This window comes from Megascapheus bottae, chromosome 8, assembly GCF_031878675.1.
Source record: "Megascapheus bottae isolate mThoBot1 chromosome 8, mThoBot2.hap1, whole genome shotgun sequence".
Lineage (NCBI taxonomy): Eukaryota > Metazoa > Chordata > Mammalia > Rodentia > Geomyidae > Megascapheus > Megascapheus bottae.
In genome coordinates this window covers 24,547,236-24,566,333 of record NC_143516.1, presented here as the reverse complement: position 1 = coordinate 24,566,333, position 19,098 = coordinate 24,547,236, and the positions used below count along the sequence as shown (strand labels likewise).

At 37.9% G+C, this 19,098-nt stretch overlaps 1 protein-coding gene across 2 annotated transcripts in view; it reads right to left on the bottom strand.

The window, feature by feature from the left end:
* Positions 1-19,098, bottom strand: part of Arhgap18 (Rho GTPase activating protein 18) — a 178,555-nt gene that overhangs the window by 135,247 nt on the left and 24,210 nt on the right. Inside the window, exon 1 of one of the 2 annotated variants that reach the window (XM_090338147.1) lies at positions 18,547-18,613. The exons of the other annotated variant lie outside the window; for it this stretch is intronic. The gene's annotated coding sequence lies outside the window, so the exon portion shown is untranslated. Of the gene's footprint in view, positions 1-18,546; positions 18,614-19,098 lie in introns of those variants that run through there. 2 annotated transcript variants of the gene reach the window in all.

Genomic DNA, 19,098 nt, shown 5'->3' with positions numbered 1-19,098 from the left:
CAATAAAACACTGAGAACCTCATGTCCTTGAAGATGTTACTATTCCAAGCTTTTGAGTACACGCCAAACACTGCCCTGTTATGAAACATCTTAGAAAGTAATTAACAACATGGAGACAATTGAATCATGCATTTCATTCATTCTTTGTAAGTAGGATGTACTGGATGACAAAGGAAGGGAAAGGAAGCTGTAATTTATGGACTCAAGTTTTTAAAAATAGGCCAGAGACCGAATAGGACACAGACAACAGTGTTCAAAAACAATGAAAAAGAATTTTTCCCTAAGGTTCAATACTACAAAGTTAATCAAAGAGTTTATTAATTTATTTTCACAGTTAGATGCAATAACCTATTTAGTACTGTAAACTTATTTGAAGAAAACCAATTACTCTGAAATTGATATAATTTTTTTGCTTGCTTTTTGTTTTTGTTTTTTTGGTGTGGGGCTTGAACTCTGGGCCTGGGCACTGTTCCTGAGCTCTTTAGCTCTAGCACTTTACCACTTATGCCACAGTGAAACTTCTGGTTTTCTGTTGGTAAATTGGAGATAAGAGTCTCAAGGACTTTAGCGAGGATTACAGGCATGAGCTACCACACCCAGCTGGATATAATTATTAAAATTTGCACAATTACTCTATTGCATTTTTAAAGAAACTAAGGAGACTATATGCAATCCCTTTAAAATCTGTGAAGTAAAACCTAAGTAGGGCCACAAAGCCAATGAAGTTATCTTTCAATTAGCAAAATTAAATCCAATGTACAGCAATAAAAACTTGAATGAATCAATTGTAAGTCAGGCATGGGTGACTCATGCCTGCGATCTTATCTACTCAGGAGGCTGAGATCTGAGGAATGTGATTCAAAGCCAGTCAGGGCAGGAAAGTCCATGAGAATTGTCTTCAATTCTCTCCAATTCACCCTAAAAATCTGGAAATGGAGCTTGGCTCAAATGGTAGAGTATTAGCATGAAGCGCAAAAGCTCAGAGACAATGCCAAGACCCAAAATTCAAGCCCTAGGACTGACACACACACACACACACACACACACACACACACACACACACACAGCAATTATAAGTTTTTTTCCTACATGATAAAATTTGATTTATAAAGTAGCTTTGTCTAATGAAGAATGTTCTAAAAACTCTTCTTTACTGATAGTTTTCAGCCCCTTTCTCTGAATTATTCCTTTTTTTTTTTTTTGCCAGTCCTGGGGCTTGGACTCAGAGCCTGAGCACTGTCCTTGGGCTTTCTCAAGCCTAAAGCTCTACCACTTGAGCCACAGCACCACTTCCAGTTTTTTCTATGTATGCGGTGCCAAGAAATGGAACCTGGGTCTTTGTTCATGCTAGGCAAGCACTCTACCACTAGGCCAAACTCCAGGACGAAACATGGGCTTTCTTTTTTCTTTTTTCTGCCAGTCCTGGGCTGGAACTCTGGGCTTTAGCACTGTCCTTGGGTTTTCCTCAAGGTTAATGCCCTATGGCTTGAGCCACAGCACCACTTCCAGCTTTTCTATGTATGTGGTACTGAGGAATCGAACCTGGGTCTTCCTGCATGCTAGGCAAACACTCTACCACTAGGCCAAACTCTCAGCCTCTGAATTATTCTTGACCACAAGCTTACTGGCCAAATTCTGTGCTGAATGAGAAAGTCTCTATCTAGAATCTAAATACCTCCTTGAAAATAACCTTGTCAGGTTAGTACAAAACTTGGACTCTCCTAGCAGAGGATTACAATAGCTCAAAATTGATGTACATAAGGCCATATGGGATGAGGCTAAATGAAAGAACCTCCAGGATATGGAAACAAGAGCTATCTATAGTGAGTAAATGTTGTTCTTAATGCACTGTTAATTCTCATCCCTTTCTTGTCCCTTGGTTATTCTCATATTGTTATAGTATTTTACCTTGTAATCTGCTATATTGTATATGTGTTCATTTGTTTATTTAAAATAGGAAAGGAAAGGGGGGAAAACAAGATGAGGGGAGAGGGTGGAGGGAGGGAAATGGGGACAAAAGCATGAGAAGGGGTATCAATGTGTGTGAAATGCTCCTTCTAGCTGGTGAATATAACAATAACCCCTCTATTAATTGCAATAAAATAATTTTTTTAAAAAAGGGAAATAGTCCTGGAGTTTGGCCTAGTGGTAGAGTGCTTGCCTACCATGCATGAAGACCTGGGTTCAATTCCTCGGTACCACATACATAGAAAAAAAAGCCAGAAATGGTGCTGAGGCTCAAGTGGTAGAGCTCTAGCCTTGAGAAAGTCCAAGGATAGTGCTCAGGCCTTGAGCTCAAGCCCAGGACTGAAAAAAAAAAAAAAAAAAAAAAAGGAAATAACCTTGTCAGGGGCAATAAGTTAATGGGGCCTCTTCCCTTTCTCTGGACAGTTCTAAGAATATCAGTGTCATTATCAAAGCTTAAGGCCAGCACTTTTCCAGTTGAGTCACAGCATTACTCCTGGCTTTTTCTGTGTATGTGGTACTGCAAAATCCAACCCAGCACTTCATGTATGCTAGGCAAGGTTTCTACTATTAGCTACCTTCCCCAGGCCATCAAAGCTATTTTCCTAACTGTTCCTCCAGGGAAAAAATGCAAGGCATGCCTGCAGTAATGTGTAAGTATTAGAGCCTGAGGCTAATTTATGCTTCTTGGTAAACACTCAGGAGAAAAGAAGTCAGAGGTTCAGTTAGTTTGCTACCAATAAATAATAATTGCTAGTAACTGAGTGCTTACTTTTTGCCAGACGTGGACCTCATGCTCTCTCTCAATTGTAAAAACAAGAACAACAACAACCCTAAGAGATATATTACTATGATGTCTGCTTATTTTAAAAACTAAGGAATTTAGAAGTGGTGCTGTGGTTCCAGGGGTAGGGTAGTAGCCTTAAGCTGAAGAGCTCAGAGGCAATGCCCAGGCCCAGAGTTCAAGCCCTACTACCTACCAAAAAAAAAAAAAAAAAAAAGGAATTTGAAGTCACCTAGCTAGTATATGGCAGGACCAGGACATTTAAACCTGTATTTTTGTGACCATTGAGCATCAACACTTAAAAATTACTAAAATTGCTGCTCTTCTGAAATAGGTACTATTTTGTTTATGAAAACAACAATGGGGGGCCTGGAGTTTGGCCTAGTGGTTAAAGTGCTTGCCTAGCATGCACGAAGACCCGGGTTCGATTCCTCGGTACCACATACATAGAAAAAAGCTGGAAGTGGTGCTGAGGCTCAAGTGGTAGAGCTCTAGCCTTGAGAAAGTCCAAGAACAGTGCTCAGGCCCTGAGCTCAAGCCCAGGACTGGCAAAAAAAAAAAAAGAAAGAAAAAGAAAACAACAATGGGAATAATTAACACGGTACATATTATATAGCAAATCAAAGATATTTAGCCAACTGTTAAGGATTTAGAGACTTTCTTCACAGCAATACAAGCACATTTGCTATTTTTCTGGTACTTTGAAATGTTTCTTTTTTTCTATGCCAAACTTCTAAAGAGAGAGTTGTGTGGCAAAGTATACAGCATTCCCAGAGCCCATCATCACTCTGCCATTATACAAGAAAGAGTCTCTGCTGAAACAAAAATCAGAATGCTGTCTTGTTCAGAGTCATATCTACAATCCCAATCTATTGGAGAGATAGGGGCAGAAGGTACAATCTACTGGAGAGGTAAGAGCAGAAGGTACATTCAAGCCCTAAGTTCAGCCCAAGGACTAGCATGCACACTCACACAGAAAAAAAGAACAAGGAAGAAAGGCAGGAAGAGAGAGAGAGGGAGGGAGGGAAGGAGGGAGGGAGGGGGGAGGAAGGGAGGGAAGGAAGAAAGGAAGGAAAGAAGGAAGGAAGGAAGGAAGGAAGGAAGGAAGGAAGGAAGGAAGGAAGGAAGGAAGAAAAAAAAAAAAAGGTGGGTTAGACACAGTGATGTACACCTGTAATCCCAGTATTCAGGAGACTGAGATAGGTGAATCATAAGTTTAAGGCCAGCCTAGGTTATGGGTTATACAGTGAATAGTTATTTCAAAACAAAGCAAAACAAAAAAAATGGAAGAAAAAAGACAATAGAAAAACATTAGTAGCTTTTTGACACAGAGCATGACTAGTTTTCCAGTTTAAATATGCTTGACAATACTTTAGAGAGAAGCTACATTTTTAGGTGAAAAGGAAATCCCCTTCAAGATAATTTCAAACAGGGATTTACTAGAGGTCAGGCTTTATTTATTTAATAGTAATTCTTTTATTCAGTTGAATGAATTTATAATTTTGAAAGATACAGAGAAGCAGAGTTATTTTGCACAGCCAGCCACATTTGAAAACTGAAATAGTAGACAAAATTTTAAATTCCATCATTTGAATGCTGCAATTGTTTGTTGGGAAGAGGGATGGAGAGACAACTCCAAATCTCATGAAAAATATTTCAGAACACGTGCCAAGCTTCCTTGCACTCAGAAATGAGAGAGTAGTTCTTGTCTTGACAAAATTTCAATGTAGGGTCCTGGAGGAGTTGAGACAGGCCAGGCTTAGCATAGGCCCATTTGAGTCCAGCTCAGCAGATCTCTAATTTTCTATGCCAGGATAGACTTCTGAGAACCAAAACATTCCACCATTGTTACCATCCAAATGAAAATAAATTGTGTAGAAAAGAGGAACAACCTTCATTTAAATTTATTTTGGAAGAACTGACATTAACCCTGGTTTGACCATCATATGTTTCAGTTTTCCTGGAAATAATCATTGTTTTTAGAATATTTTTGAAATATGGGAACTATACTTTTTGTAATACATATGCTAAAATACCTCTATTCATATTATGTTCCGTCTATACCAAGAAACACATTTTTTTACATATATATATAACTATATAACTTAGTGTCTTTCTGATTATTTGCTATGGTGGCCAGACTATCTCTCTCTACTAACTTTGAATCATTTAATAAAGCAACTTGTATCAGATCAAGAAAATATTCTCTTTCTACAAAATTTTCATAAAAGTTATTTTTTCATTGGATATACTGTCTTTATATCATCAGCTTTACATTGTTTCTCTGTGAATTTCCAATGAAACTAATAAATATCCCCAAATTAGAATGAAATTGTCTGTATGGATCTTTTTTTTTTTTTTGCCAGTCCTGGGCCTTGAGCTTAGGGCCTGAGCACTGTCCTTGGGCTTTCTCAAGGCTAGAACTCTACCACCTGAACCTGGGTCTTTGTGCATACTAGGCAAGCATTCTACCACTAGGCCAAACTCCCAGCCCATATATGGATCTTTTTTTTTTTTTTTTTTTTTGCCAGTCCTGGGCTTGAGTTCAGGGTTTGAGCACTGTTCTTGGACTTTCTCAAGGCTAGCACTCTACCACTTGAGCCTCAGCACCACTTCCAGCTTTTTGCTATGTATGTGGGGTACCGAGGAATCGAACCTGGGTCTTCGTGCATGCTAGGCAAGCACTCTACCACTAGGCCAAACTCCCGGCCCCATGGATCTCTTTTTAATCAAGATGCAGCAGACTCAATAAATTCTGACTGAAACCCTAGAAAAGAACTATTGTTTTAGATCATACCACAGAGGGAAAAACCTTCAGTGATATCACAATAGTTTATGCACCTTATGCTCTCAAATACCTACAAAGTATATTTTATGTAACTTTACTTAATAATTTGGCTAGTAAGTTTGTCCCAAAGGCTCAGAAAATACTGCTATAATGGACCTCAGCCTTCTCAAAGTTTGAAAGTATTGAATATTATGTAAGTTGAAACTACTCAAAAATGATCCATATCTAATCTAAAATGCTTCTTTAGAGTTCTAACGTATAAGAAACTATAAACTTCTATTGCTGGGACAATAGCTGATAGATATAGAAGATTCTACATGTTGTCACAAAAATACATTTTTGAAGTCTAAACCATTAAAGTCAGACAACAGTCCCATGCTTAATAAAAATGTTTATTATAACCTAAGTCAAGCGCTTATTAATAGCTTTTAAATTGTAAGCTTTTTAAAATTTGGAACCTACTCCCAATCCTTTAAAAAAAAAAAGAAAGCAAAATCCAACTCAAAAGGCTGTTTACAATTGAGTGAGAAAAAATTCAATCCAGAAAGTAAAAATTAATATGTATTCTATGAACCTGCAAATAAATATCTATGTATACATGCGTATATATATATAATTTTGTATTTCTTTACAAACTTTGAAGGATATATGTTTTCTTTTTCAATAGTGAAATCAGGTGTTGATTAATAGATATGTCACATTCCTGTAAGGACTAATAATAAAAATAATATATAGCAGAACTGCATTCAAGCATTTTCTTTCTTAGCACATCACATTGTATACCTACCTACAATGCTCTCACACAGTGCTGACCAGCTCTATTCATAAAGCATAACCTTTATCACAAATTGGCAGGAGAGAAAAGCAGGAAGTCCTGTTTGGACTTCCTCAGAGTTTTCGCACACATGTTAATACTTATTGCTTCTTCCATTTATGCAGAAAGTCTTGATTTTTTTCCCAGAATGTGAATTTCACATTCCAGGTCTTCAAGTTTAAATCTTATGTTGTCATATTCTTGGAAATTTTTCATCAATGTAGATCATCAAGGATACAAATCAAATCATAGAGCTATATTTTGGGTCATGAAAATAAAAAAAGTACATCAGAATTTTCCTTAGTGTAAGCTTGTCCAGCTCAAATATAATATTTGTCTTAACCTTGCAAAGGTCATCAAAATAAAGTTATGATGGGAGAAATGAGTATATTACTTGGAGAAAACAAAGTTAAGTGAGCAGACACTTCCTTCACTCCTTTCAAAAGAGAGCCTGCCTATTCTATGCAATTTATTGAGAACATTCATGTATTAGAGGAGTATGAAAAAAAATTCCGAATGACCCTCAAACATTTTTTTGTGTGTGGGTCAACTTTCCCCTGTCTCTGGGCACTGTTCCTGATCTTCAGCTCAAGGCTACCACCCTACCCTTGAGCCAAGCCCCACTTCTTCTTTTCTAGAGGTTAATTGGAGATAAGAGTCTCAGGTCCTTTTGTGCCCGGGCTGGCTTTAACCTTGATCCTCAGATCTCAGCCTCCTGAGTAGCTAGGATTACAGGCAGGAACCACTGCCTTTGGCCATCAAACATTTTTAATATTTTTTTAAAAGTCTTTTTTCAAGCCAGGCCCCAGTGGCTCATACCTATAATCCTAGTTACTTGGGAGTCTGAGATCTGAAGATAGCCAAGGCAAGAAGTCCAGCTAGAATGTCCAGGAGATTTTTATCTCCAATAAACTACTATGAAAAAGCTGGAAGTAGCTCTGCAGTCCAAGTGGTAGAGCACTAGCCTTGAGTAAAGGAAACTCAGAGACAATGACCAGGCTCAGAGTTCAAGCCCCAGGACAGTGTGGGAAGGGAGGAAAGAAAAGAGAAAAATAAAGAAACTGTTGATAAACTATCTAAAGGTAGTGAGGAATGCTTCTTTTTCCTCCCCACAGGAACTATTTGCTCAAAGGATGTCTGCCTTATTAATAAGTACTATGGTAGTTACCTATTTCTCAAGGGTGCTTAATGTCTACACTTAAGAGTCCCTTTCATTCATTAAACTTCAAAACTGATTCCTTTTTAAAGCATGGAAAGTGAAACAGTGAAGGAAGAATTGAGATCAGAAAGATGGATACATTGAGCCTCTATGAAGTTTCAGGCACTTAATAGGCCTTTGCAAATATTTTCTCTCTTATCCCCCACATGACATAATACATGATTGCAAATTCTTTAAGATGCATCAGTGAATTAACTGCCCAATACCCACACTCTGATTGTACATAAGTTTGGAAACAGGGTAGGCACACTCAGAAACTTAACTGTGACTTCCTATAGCAGATTCATTTAAATTTGATGGTATTTTATTACTGAGATGAGTGTACTTCCTTGTTATTTAATTATTGTGGATGCAAGTTAATAAATGTGCCTGGAAAAGTCAGGAAAACTGTTAGGACAAAAACAAATCTGCTACTTGAAATTTCTTATACAACTGTAACCACTCCACACATCACCTTTAAATGACACACATATATATATATACTGCCAGACCTAGGGCTTGAACTCAGGGCCTGGGCACTGTCCTTGAGCTTCCTCAAAGCTAGCAAACTACCACTTGAGCCACAGCACCACTTCTGGCTTTTCTGTTTATGTGGTAACAAGGAATCAAATCCAGGGCCTTGTGTATGCTACGCAAGCACTCTACCACTAGGCCACATTTCTAGCCTAAAAGTATTTTTTAAATATTAGATCCAAATAGTACAAGAGCAATGACACAATATAGACACATAGACATAAGAATCTATGATGGGCTACATACTCTGTAGACATAATGTTTTATTATGTTTATGTATCTATGACATACAAATCATCAGCTTAATTTTAATTATGTTCTAAAACCTAAGTTCCAGTGATTGTATACAGATTTCCTTCTTGAATACTTATTTATTAAACATGACATTTGAAATGATGTAAAAATCAATGTTAATAAATTCTTTAATAAAAAGTATCTATACCACCTACCCATAATTCTTTCCTGAATAATTTAAGGACTGAAGGTCTAAGGCCATAGACTTGTTCTATCACAATATATATAGTATTATATATGATATATATGATATATGTGATATATCATATATAGTATTGTATAACTCATATAACTTAGGGGTTGTATTAGCTTTGATTTTCTTTTTTTGCTATTTTTCATTTTAAATCCATCCTCACTATGGTTCTAACCAAACAAAAGAATGATATAAATCAATTTTTGAGCCACAATTTTTTTGAATATTTGGTTTGCACTATCTTGAACTTATTTTCTGTGAACAATGAGACAAGAAAAACATGTTTTCAAAAATGTTAGGCCAGGCCAGGTGATATAACATCCTTTTCCCTCTTCCTTTTCCTCCTCTTTAAATAGAGGCCCATCCTTGTTTACAGAATAAGGGCAAGAGGTAATATTATTTTCAAAAGAATGCAGGGTATGATATTGTTATGGGGTGACTATGTAAAAGCATTACACTGGCAGTCCAAGAAGAAGTATCATTAGAGTAACTAAACTCTCACCTATGGCAATAGTTAACTGAGAGGGGCCTGAGGGAGCACTGGGGGTTGCCCTTGAATCAGAAACTTCAGGAAGATCTCTACCTTCATTTAATCATTCCTTAAATGTTTTTCTGAAGCCATGCCAAGGACAGGCTCCCAACGAGATTGCTCTAAGCTACAGATCAACTGATAGGTAGGGTAAGAAAAGAAAAAGAAAGATACTCACTGAATTTTATTTATTTTATTACCTTTTAAAATTATTTTGTGCATGTGTGCTAGTACTGGGGCTTGAATTTAGGAGCCAGACATTGTCCCTGAGCTTTTTTATTCAAAGCTAGTGTTCCACCACTGAGCCACAAATCCACTTCTGGTTTTTATGATGGATAATTGAAGATATAAAGTATCCTGAACTTTTCCTGCCCAGGTGGCTTTGAACCATGATCCTCAGATCTCAGCCTCCTGAGTAGCTTGAAGTACAGGCATAAACTATTAGCACCCTACTACTTATAATTTTTATTTATTTTATTGTTATTTTTTCTACATAGTGTACAATCTATTATGCCCATTGTATAGAAAATATTGAAACTCAAAAATTAACAGCAGAAAAAACTCTGTTACAATTTAAGATGGACAAAAATAAAGTAGATCCAGGGTTCAAAACCAAATTTCCTTGATCCAAAAATATATGATTTCACTGTTATTCTAATCTACATATAATAGCACATCAGCTCCCCTTTCTTAGAGCCACCTTTCATTTGCCTTGAAAATCACTGGTGAAGAAATAATATTTCCATTGATATTATGGGTACCAGGAATGTTTCACTATAGCTTCATACATGTTCTATTGTGAGATAAAGAAATAAAATAACCAAGTAATTAGTGTTTTAAATATCACCAAAAAAGTACAAATTTGGTTCTTTCAAGGTGTGTTAAGTTCTTAATACCTTTAATAAAGACAGTCTTTTATTTGGCTGATAATTAATATGGTTGTTTCACATCTCTGGACACAGTCCTGACCCTCAAGGTAAGAAATAGCAATCAAGTGTTTTGGTTATAAGGACAGAAGAATTCAGCCGTAAGAAAGATATAACGTCTTGTTGCCCTTTAGTTAATCTCATATTGTTACAATATCTGACTTTGTTACCTGGCATAGTGTATATACGTTAATTTGTTTATTTGAAATAGAAAAGGGATGAAGGGAAAACAAAATGATTGGAGGGGGTGGGGGAGGAAAACGGGGACAAAAACATGAGAAGGGGTATCAATGTGTGAGAAGTCATGTACCTACTATCTGGAGAATATAACTGCAACCCCTGTATACATTACAATAAAATTTTCTTTAAAAAGAAAGACCTAAATCCTGGAGGTTCCACTTTCTCAGAATCAACTCGAGTAGGTCAAGTTAGTTACAAATATTTAAGAATCTCTCTTTCTATTGTTTACACCAAGAACTGACTTCCAGAGTAAAACAACCAATTTAATATAAAACCCACCCCTGTTTGCTCTTTAAAGTTCTTACTGCTTCTCAAAGTAGCACAGAAGTCTTTGCAGTTGGATAGTGCCCAGGCCTGGTTTCCTGTAGATGTTGCATGTCACGTCATCTCCTCTACCTTGTATGCTCTCTGGCTTGCTGCTGGGCTTTCTGGACATGCTGTTTGGCTGACTTACATGGACATTTTTATTAAATCAATCCTGCTAGGACCAGTCCTGCTGGACAACTGTTTTCTAGGGACCCACAAGGAGGCCTGTGGCATCCTTCATATACCTGTATCCCTTGACAAGGGCTGCTCTACTTCCTTTCAAGGATCTACTTTTGCACTTGCCTACTTTTTGTATTTGTCTACTTATTTATTTAATTATATTAGAAATCAAACCCAGACCCTGTATAGACCAAGTGTTGTATTACTAGAACTAACTCTTGGTCACTTTTGAACATCAAAGCCATTTACTTGTCCCATTAACTGATTCAACAAACTTTGAACAAGAGAAGAAAAGTCTTTAACTACCTCTGGATAACTGCAGAACTTTCTCTTAATTCTTCATCTCCTAGACTGGCCCTATATTTCCATGTTAGTCCTAAAATATTATCCATAGCATAAATAGCACCAAGTCATTCATTTATTGCCCTGCTTGACTTGTTCCCTGGCCATGTATCAATGTATTCACTAAGCAAATTCATCTGCTATAACATCTACTAGTACTAACCACTGACAATACAACACTGGTTAAAAAATATGAAATAACTCCCTTACAAAAGGCTAGTTAGTGAGCCCTCTTTCTTACATTTTCTCACTTGGAAAATACATTCATTCAGATGCCACTTTTATGTTATTATTTCACTTCTGTTACTTTAATTCATCTTCGTCTTTATATTGTTTGCCAGATTAAGAAACTGAAAATTTAGCCAGAAAGTTGAGGCAATGTACAAGAAGTAGAACCAGCACTGCTTGGATTTAAACCCACATATCCTGACTCTATATTGATCCTATGATATTTTCACTCCTGACATTTATTCAGAAAGGGCAGTTCCTCTCCTCTGTAATTAGGAACTTCTGTTTCCAGCAAGGTTGTGTTGTGTTACATTGTTTGACCATTGCAACATCATTCATGAAACCTCAGAATACAACTTAAAGCAACCAAAGCAGTTGACACACTCTTGAATCTTTCGGTTTAATAGGTAGACAGGAAGTCTGCATACTTTAGATTTAATACCTTCATTCTAATTTGCCATGGATCTATACTTTGATCAAACAAGTGCTTCATGCATTCCCAGTCTTAACCTTTGTAAGGGAAATATTAAGCTGTGTATCGGTCACAGAGTTATATGTTAAAATTTTTACTGCTGGAAATTTTGTGTCTGTGCATTCTGGTACTGGGGCTTGAAATCAGGACCTCAGCACTGTTCCTTAGCTTTTTTCAAGAGAGAACTGTCCTCGGGCTTTCTCAAGGCTAGAGCTCTACCACTTGAGCCACAGCACCACTTCCAGCTTTTACTATGTATATGGTGCCGAGGAATTGAACCTGGGTTTCGTGCATGCTAGGAAAGCACTCTACCACCAGACCAAACTTCCAGCCCTACCCAACAGAAACTTCTTATACTAAGAAGATCCATGAAAGGATTCTTCCAAAGGTGACCCACTCCTAAACTAAGATAAAACTTGGCCCCAGTAACTCATTCACCTTGGGTCCAAGTCAAATATTGCAGGAAAGCATTTGCCTACTGATCTGCTGTCCATTCTCAGCACCCCGTCCCACTACAGCCAGACAAGGGAGGGAGCGAGGAACTGAAGCTGCTCTTCTAAGTATTTAAAACAAGTCTAACTTACATACATAGCTTAATATTTTTTAAAAAATGAAAATCAACTTCGATCTCACAGAAATCTTCTAGAAAGGTCCATCTATGGAAGTATGAACAGCACTTTGATTTGTAACCATTTCATCTCTACCATGTTCCCTTGGAATCCATCTGGTCCTTCCTGAATCCTACCAACCTTCCTGTACTAAAGTCATTATGTTTCTCATAACCTCATCACCTCTCCATGCACACAGCCTCTATAGGTTTGTGCATTCCTTTTGACAAGAAAAATCTGAATATCTACCCTCAATATAATATTCCCTACCTAGTCCCTTAATCTTACTGGTTCTCGGTGTAAATGCCACTGGCGTAAAGACTTCAAGAGTCCTGCTTCCCCACAAAAGAAGGTAGAAAGGTTAGTCTGACCTTGAAATCAATGTAATAGAGAGACAAAGCCTTCTGCAAGCTCAGCTGAGATGTCCAGCTAATAAGGTAAACATTAGACACTTATGGTAAGTTGAGCTGCTGAATCAAATTGGTCATTGTGAATATGTTTCTGCATCATGTAAGAAGCAGAAGTAATGCCAACTGTGTATTCTGAAATAAGAAAGATAATCCTTTTCATTCTATTTGCTTGTCTTCTTTTCCTAAGGAAACCATAACTGCTATCTATAACTGCATTAGAACTAATTTGTCAGTAGTCACTACCTGTCTTTGCCTTCCTGAGCTTCAGAATTCATGATAAAACACATCAAGAGAAGGACGAAAAGTCTGTAATACTCTACGGCACAGCACTAAATTACCACTTTCATCACTAATCAACAACTATAATTAAACCTAATTATAAATTACAAGTATCTAATTTTAGAAGACCTTTGCTTTAGAAATCCTAGGCATTAGAGACGTTATTAACTGAGCTACTTGAAATTATTCCAGGGCCAGAAACAGCCTTTATTCATTCTTGCCTCAGGTACCTGATCTAGAAAGACACTTGTAACCTGGATCTTCTTTTGCTCAGGTTTAGCTAGGGTCAGAGGCAGGTATCCACTTCATAAGAGTTGGTATCTCTAGAGGGCCCTGCTAGGCTACTCACCCAAATCTCTTCTACTTAAATGTAAATTGTTCCCTTGGGGTTCAGATTGAGTTTTCATTATTCCCTGTGGCACTGGTCACAGAAATCATGAAAATTCAATTCTTAAGAGTTTAAACAAAGGCTTGAGTCAAGGAGATCCCTCAGTGGAAAAAGATGACTCAGAAATGGGCAAGTTCATAAGCTCCTTGTTTCCAGCTTGGAACCACTATCTTAGGTGTGGAGTACTTTCAAATAGAATTGAAAAGTCCTAAGTGCTTTCTTTGCTTAAAGTAACGGCACAAATGGAAAATGGAAGCTACTGGGCTCAGTGATCCAATGATATCCTGCTGACTGGCAAGCCAAGTCACAACTGCATTCAGCAACTTCCACGCTCCTTTTCGTTTCAATATGATGAGAATATGATATATTTATAAATGTGTGGTCAAATGTCTCTGGTGCTATGGTAGCTCAAACTCCACGCATTGGTAGCTTGTGGAGAAATTGCAAGGGTTATCAACTGATTTAAAGAATCAGTTCCAGGGCTGGGAGGTTAGCCCAGTGGTAGAGTGCTTGCCTAGCATGCACAGAGACCTGGATTCGATTTCTTGGTATCACATACATAGAAAAAAGCTGGAGGTAGTGCTATGACTCAAGTGGTAGAGCTCTAGTCTTGAGAAAGTCCAAGGACATTCTCAGGTCCTGAGTTCAAGTCCCAGGACTAGTTAAAAAAAAAAGATTCAGTTCCAAATCAACCTTTATCTCGATAGACACTGGGCAACCAGAGATAGTAAGCTAAAGGGAAAATGTGTGCTCCTTTGTTTGCTCCTTTGGTCTTCTTCCTTTAAAGGTTTTGCAAATCACTAAAGGAGCTGTAGCTCAACGGCTTTAACAAGTGGCTGTCAATGCTTCTTTTCCCTGGAACCTGGCCAGTGACAGTACTTATTAATTCTCCTTACTTACATTGGCTAATTGGCAAATGGTGCTCTCATTGGGAGAAAGATGACCTAGAAGAGTCATGCTTTGAGTGAAAAAGATAGCGATAGGGGCTTATCTTTTCTGTTCAGGGTTGATTTTATCCCAAAGAATATCAGTGGCATGTTCATGTGACCATAAGTAGGCCTTGTCACTTCTAAATGCAGTCATCCAGTGGCTGGCCACAACAGTCATGCTGACCATGCTGGCTTACAGTCCCAGACACAGGGGTCTCTCACTGCCAGGCATGCTACCATCCAACTCCAATCAGACCTAATGTGGAATGCAGGAGGGTTGGGATGAGAAATTAGCTCTGTAACTTTGGGCAAGTTAATCTTTCTACCCCTCCACTAGCAAAAGATTAGATCACCTGGGCTTCCAAACCCCTTTTGACTGGTGATTCTGAAAGTGTAAAAGAAATCCGCTAAAGGCATTCAATATTTAGGCTTGCTTGCTGTCCTAAGTTTTTCATAGGCAACCTACTTTCACCCTTACAACAACAGATGACATGACCATTATCTTAGGTAAAAGAAACTATGGCTAAAAGAGTTTGCAAAGAGTTCTACTAGGGGCTGGGAATGTGGCTTAGTTGTAAAATGCTTGCCTGGCATGCATGAAGCCCTGGGTACCATATAAACAGAAAAGATTAGAAGTGGATCTGTGAATCAAGTGGTAGAGTGCTAGCCTTGAACACAGAGAGACTCAGGGACAGAGCCCAGGCCCTGAGTTCAAGCCCCAGGACCAGCAAACAAACAAATTAAAAAGGGTTCTACCTTATTTACACCACTTTTTAAAGCTCTGCATCAAAGATATACTTTATTTAAAAATACACATAAGTGATACTATGGCTCAACGTAGTAGTGCACTAGCTTTGAGCTGAAGAGCTTGGGGACAGTGCCCAGGCCCAGAGTTCAAACCTCACCACTGTCAAAAAAAAAGAATGTATGGGGGAAAAAACAAACAAACCACCCTAAAAATATACCTAAACCATGGAAAGTATCAAAAGGCGAAAGCCAGTGCCAGGGGGGAGGGGGGGCGGGGGGAGTCAACTCATGACAACATGAATTAAAAAAACAAAAACCCAAATCATAAAAATGGATTGAAAATGAAATGGTATTTTTATAACCATTGTATTTTATCAACTAATGAGTTCACTTTTTACGCTGCTTTTTAAACTGCCAAATCAAGTGAATAGATTCATTATTTTAAACACAATGTTGCATAAATCTGGATGATTCCTGACAAGCCTCTCAGAAGACAGGTGACAGTGATATGCAGGTACTGAAATCAAAAGCAGCCCCAGGAAAATCAATCTTCTCCAGCAGAGGCCTCCTATTCAAAATGCCTCTGTCGGGCAACTCCAGTTCCTTTCCAAATGTTTTTCATTCACTTGTCATTTCCATCAAGCATTAGTATGCAAAAAGCAAATGTTTTTACCTGGGATTATAATGAGGTGAACTTTTAGCTTTAATTGGGTTGCCACCTGCTGGCTAAAAGACAAAAAAAAAAATCTTCCCTCTGCAGAAAAAAAAAAGCAAAGCCTACCTGGTAACTCAGAATGACAATAAACAAATGAAATCAGGATCATTAACAAAGTGAATGTAAAGGATAGTGGGCTGCTTTCTGAAGGGAAGGAAGGAATATTTAATATGTCCCTTGCATGCCAGGCACACTATGTGGCTTGTTTCATACATATTTTGGCATTAAATCAGCTCTAAACCAGGTGACATGCCACCATTTTGAAGAAGGGAAAAATGAGTAACTGGCTTTTGCTCAAACTACCCAAACATGACAATAAATTTAAGTATAGCATTGGCTAAGGCATAACTTTTCTTCACCATCAAATCATCCCCTTCCTTTACCCATGATTATTCTCTGTGGGAATGCCGAGTAACATACTCTACAGAAAATACTGCACTTTACAGTACTGAGACTTTATAGCAGAGCACATTTTATCAAGTCACTGTACTTAATAGCTTCTCACGGGGGATGCAGACATATTTTCTAACTGGTAGGGGGAGCCATTAACAATGAGTTGGTAAATGTAGGGTAGAATGGCCATCAACAAAAGCATTCTAAAACAAGAAAGAAAAGCAAAAAGGAAGAATAAAATTGAAACCAGCCTCTAATCCTAGTCATTTAGGGCTGAGATTTGAGGATTGCAGTCCTCAGAGCCCAAAGCCAGCCAAAGCAGGAAAGTCCCTGAGATTCTTTTTTTTTTATTTTATTTTTAGGTCAGGGTAATGTGTAGAGGGGTTACAGTTACATTCGCCAGGTAGTAGGTGCATTACTTCTCATACATTGATACCCCTCTCATGTTTTTGCCCCCATTTCCCTCCCCTCACACCATCCTGATCATCTTGTTTTCCACCCTTCCCTTTCCTATTTCAAATAAACAAATAGATGTATATACAATATACCAGGTAACGAAGTCAGATACAATAACAATATGAGATTAACCAAAGGGCAACAAAAGAGAAGAGAAATAACATAATACATTTAGAACAACAATCACACAAGATAAAGCTCCCATTAACCAAAAACAAAACAAAACAAAACACCTGGAAATAGAGCTCTGGTTCAAGTGCTAGAGTTTTAGCCATGAGCAACAAAAGGTCAGGGGCAGCTTCCAGGCCTTGAGTTCAAGCCTCAGAACCAGCACACATACACAGCATTTATTTTTAAAGTAATACTAGTAAGTAATTTAAAATATCCAGTCATTTAACAAGAAGAATTGCAAAGGAAAGGGAGGCATTTGGGTTTTCTTTTTTCTCTTTGTTTCATTAAGGAAGCGCTCTAAACCTCTATACTCACTTGTGTCCTATGGTTCTTAGTACTAGTGCTGAGACACACCCACATCCCAGTCCACGGAGTTCACCATTTGGCTGGACAGAAACAAAGATAAAAAGCTTTCCAGCTCACAGCCCTTTGCTCATCTGAAACTTGCTACCACCTTGCCTCAGCCTTCTGAGCCCTAGATCACAGACATGCGCTACAGTATCTTGGCTTTCACGTTTCCTTTTGTCATGAAAGGCATTACTGGAATAACAGAGGCCAATACTTGAGATAGCTGTGTTGAGTCACTGAACTAAACAACAATATATTTTCACATAATTGTGGAAGGTAACAAATATCTGATATCCTTGATTTTATTTTTGTAGATGTGAGGATAAGCAACTTGCATAGTACTACATAGACCTGTCAAGTGATATAACTAGCAGGCAAATCCAAGTATTTTGCCCCATAATGTGTACGTTCTTTATTTTTTGTTTTTCTGTACCAGTCCTGGAGCTTGAACCAGAGGCTGGGCACTGTCCTTGAACTTTTTTTTTTTTTGTAATTAATAGAAGGGTTACATTATATACCCCAAAGGGTGTATTACTTCACAAACATTGATACCGCTTCTCATGTTTTTGTCCCCATTTTCTCCCCACCCCCCATCTTGTTTTTCCCCCTTCCCTATACTATTTCAAATAAACAAATAAACATATATACAATATATCAGATAAGAAGGTAAAATACTGTAATGGTATGAGAATAACCAAGGGACAACAAAAGAGATGAGAAATAACATAGTACATTAAGAACAACAATTACACATTGTATGGCTTTTGTTTCTATATCCTGGAGGTCCTTTCATTTAGCCTCATTCTATATGGCCTTATGTATCTAGGTTTTTAGCAATTGTAATCCTTTGCTAGGAGAAGTCCAATGTTTATACTAATTATGACAAATGAGGGAAACCATTAAGCCTATATTCTTTTGAGTCTTGCTTACTTCACTTAATATGATTTTTTCCAAGTCTTTCCATTTCCTTACACATGGGGTGATGTCGTTCTTTCTAATGGCAGCGTAGAATTCCATTGTGTATAAATACCACATCTTCTTGAACCAATCATCTACTGAGGGGCATCTGGATTGGATCTATATCTTTGCTATGGTAAATAGTGCTGCAGTGAACATTGTTGTGCTAGTGGCTTTATTATGTCCTTGTTGTCCTTGAACTTTTGTTCCCAAGGCTAGGCTAGTGATCTACCATTTGAGACTTGAGCCATAGCTCTACTTCCTGCCTTTTTATTTTATTTTATTTTATTTTATTGTAATCCAGGCTAGTTTTGAACCATCATCCTCAGATCTCGGTCTCTTTAGCACCTACCTCAAAATTTGTCTCTGTAAAGATTGTCTCTGTGGTCTTCAAGTAGTACAAGTGTTCTGGTTTCACAGAATAGAAACTGAAAAGCCCAATGACTTCAACGATGTCACAAAGCTAAGCTGCCAGCCAAAACAGAAACAGAACTAATTCTTCAGCCACTAACCAATCCAGTTCTCTACCCTTGTCATGGTGCCCCTGGAAATGAAAATAACGACACAACACAAGAATTCACATATGTATTTCCTAGGTTAGTTCCAGGTCCTTTGTTGACAAAAGAACCTGAGGGAGGAACAAGAAGGGAGTAGGATTGTTACAAGTAAGCTGTGGGCTACTTCAGATCTAGCCTAGCACACCATAACTCCTCCTCCATTTTGGAAGCTGCTTCTTCTCTCCAGAGAAGGCTGAGACAACGAATGATACATTTCTGTAAGTGAGAAGTCATTATCTAGCCATTTCAGAGAGGCTTTGCACTTTGAAGCAGCCTGTGAATTTCCATTTACATGGTTTATCAAATTAGAATGGTCATCAACTTCTAAGGTAAATTCAAACCTCAAC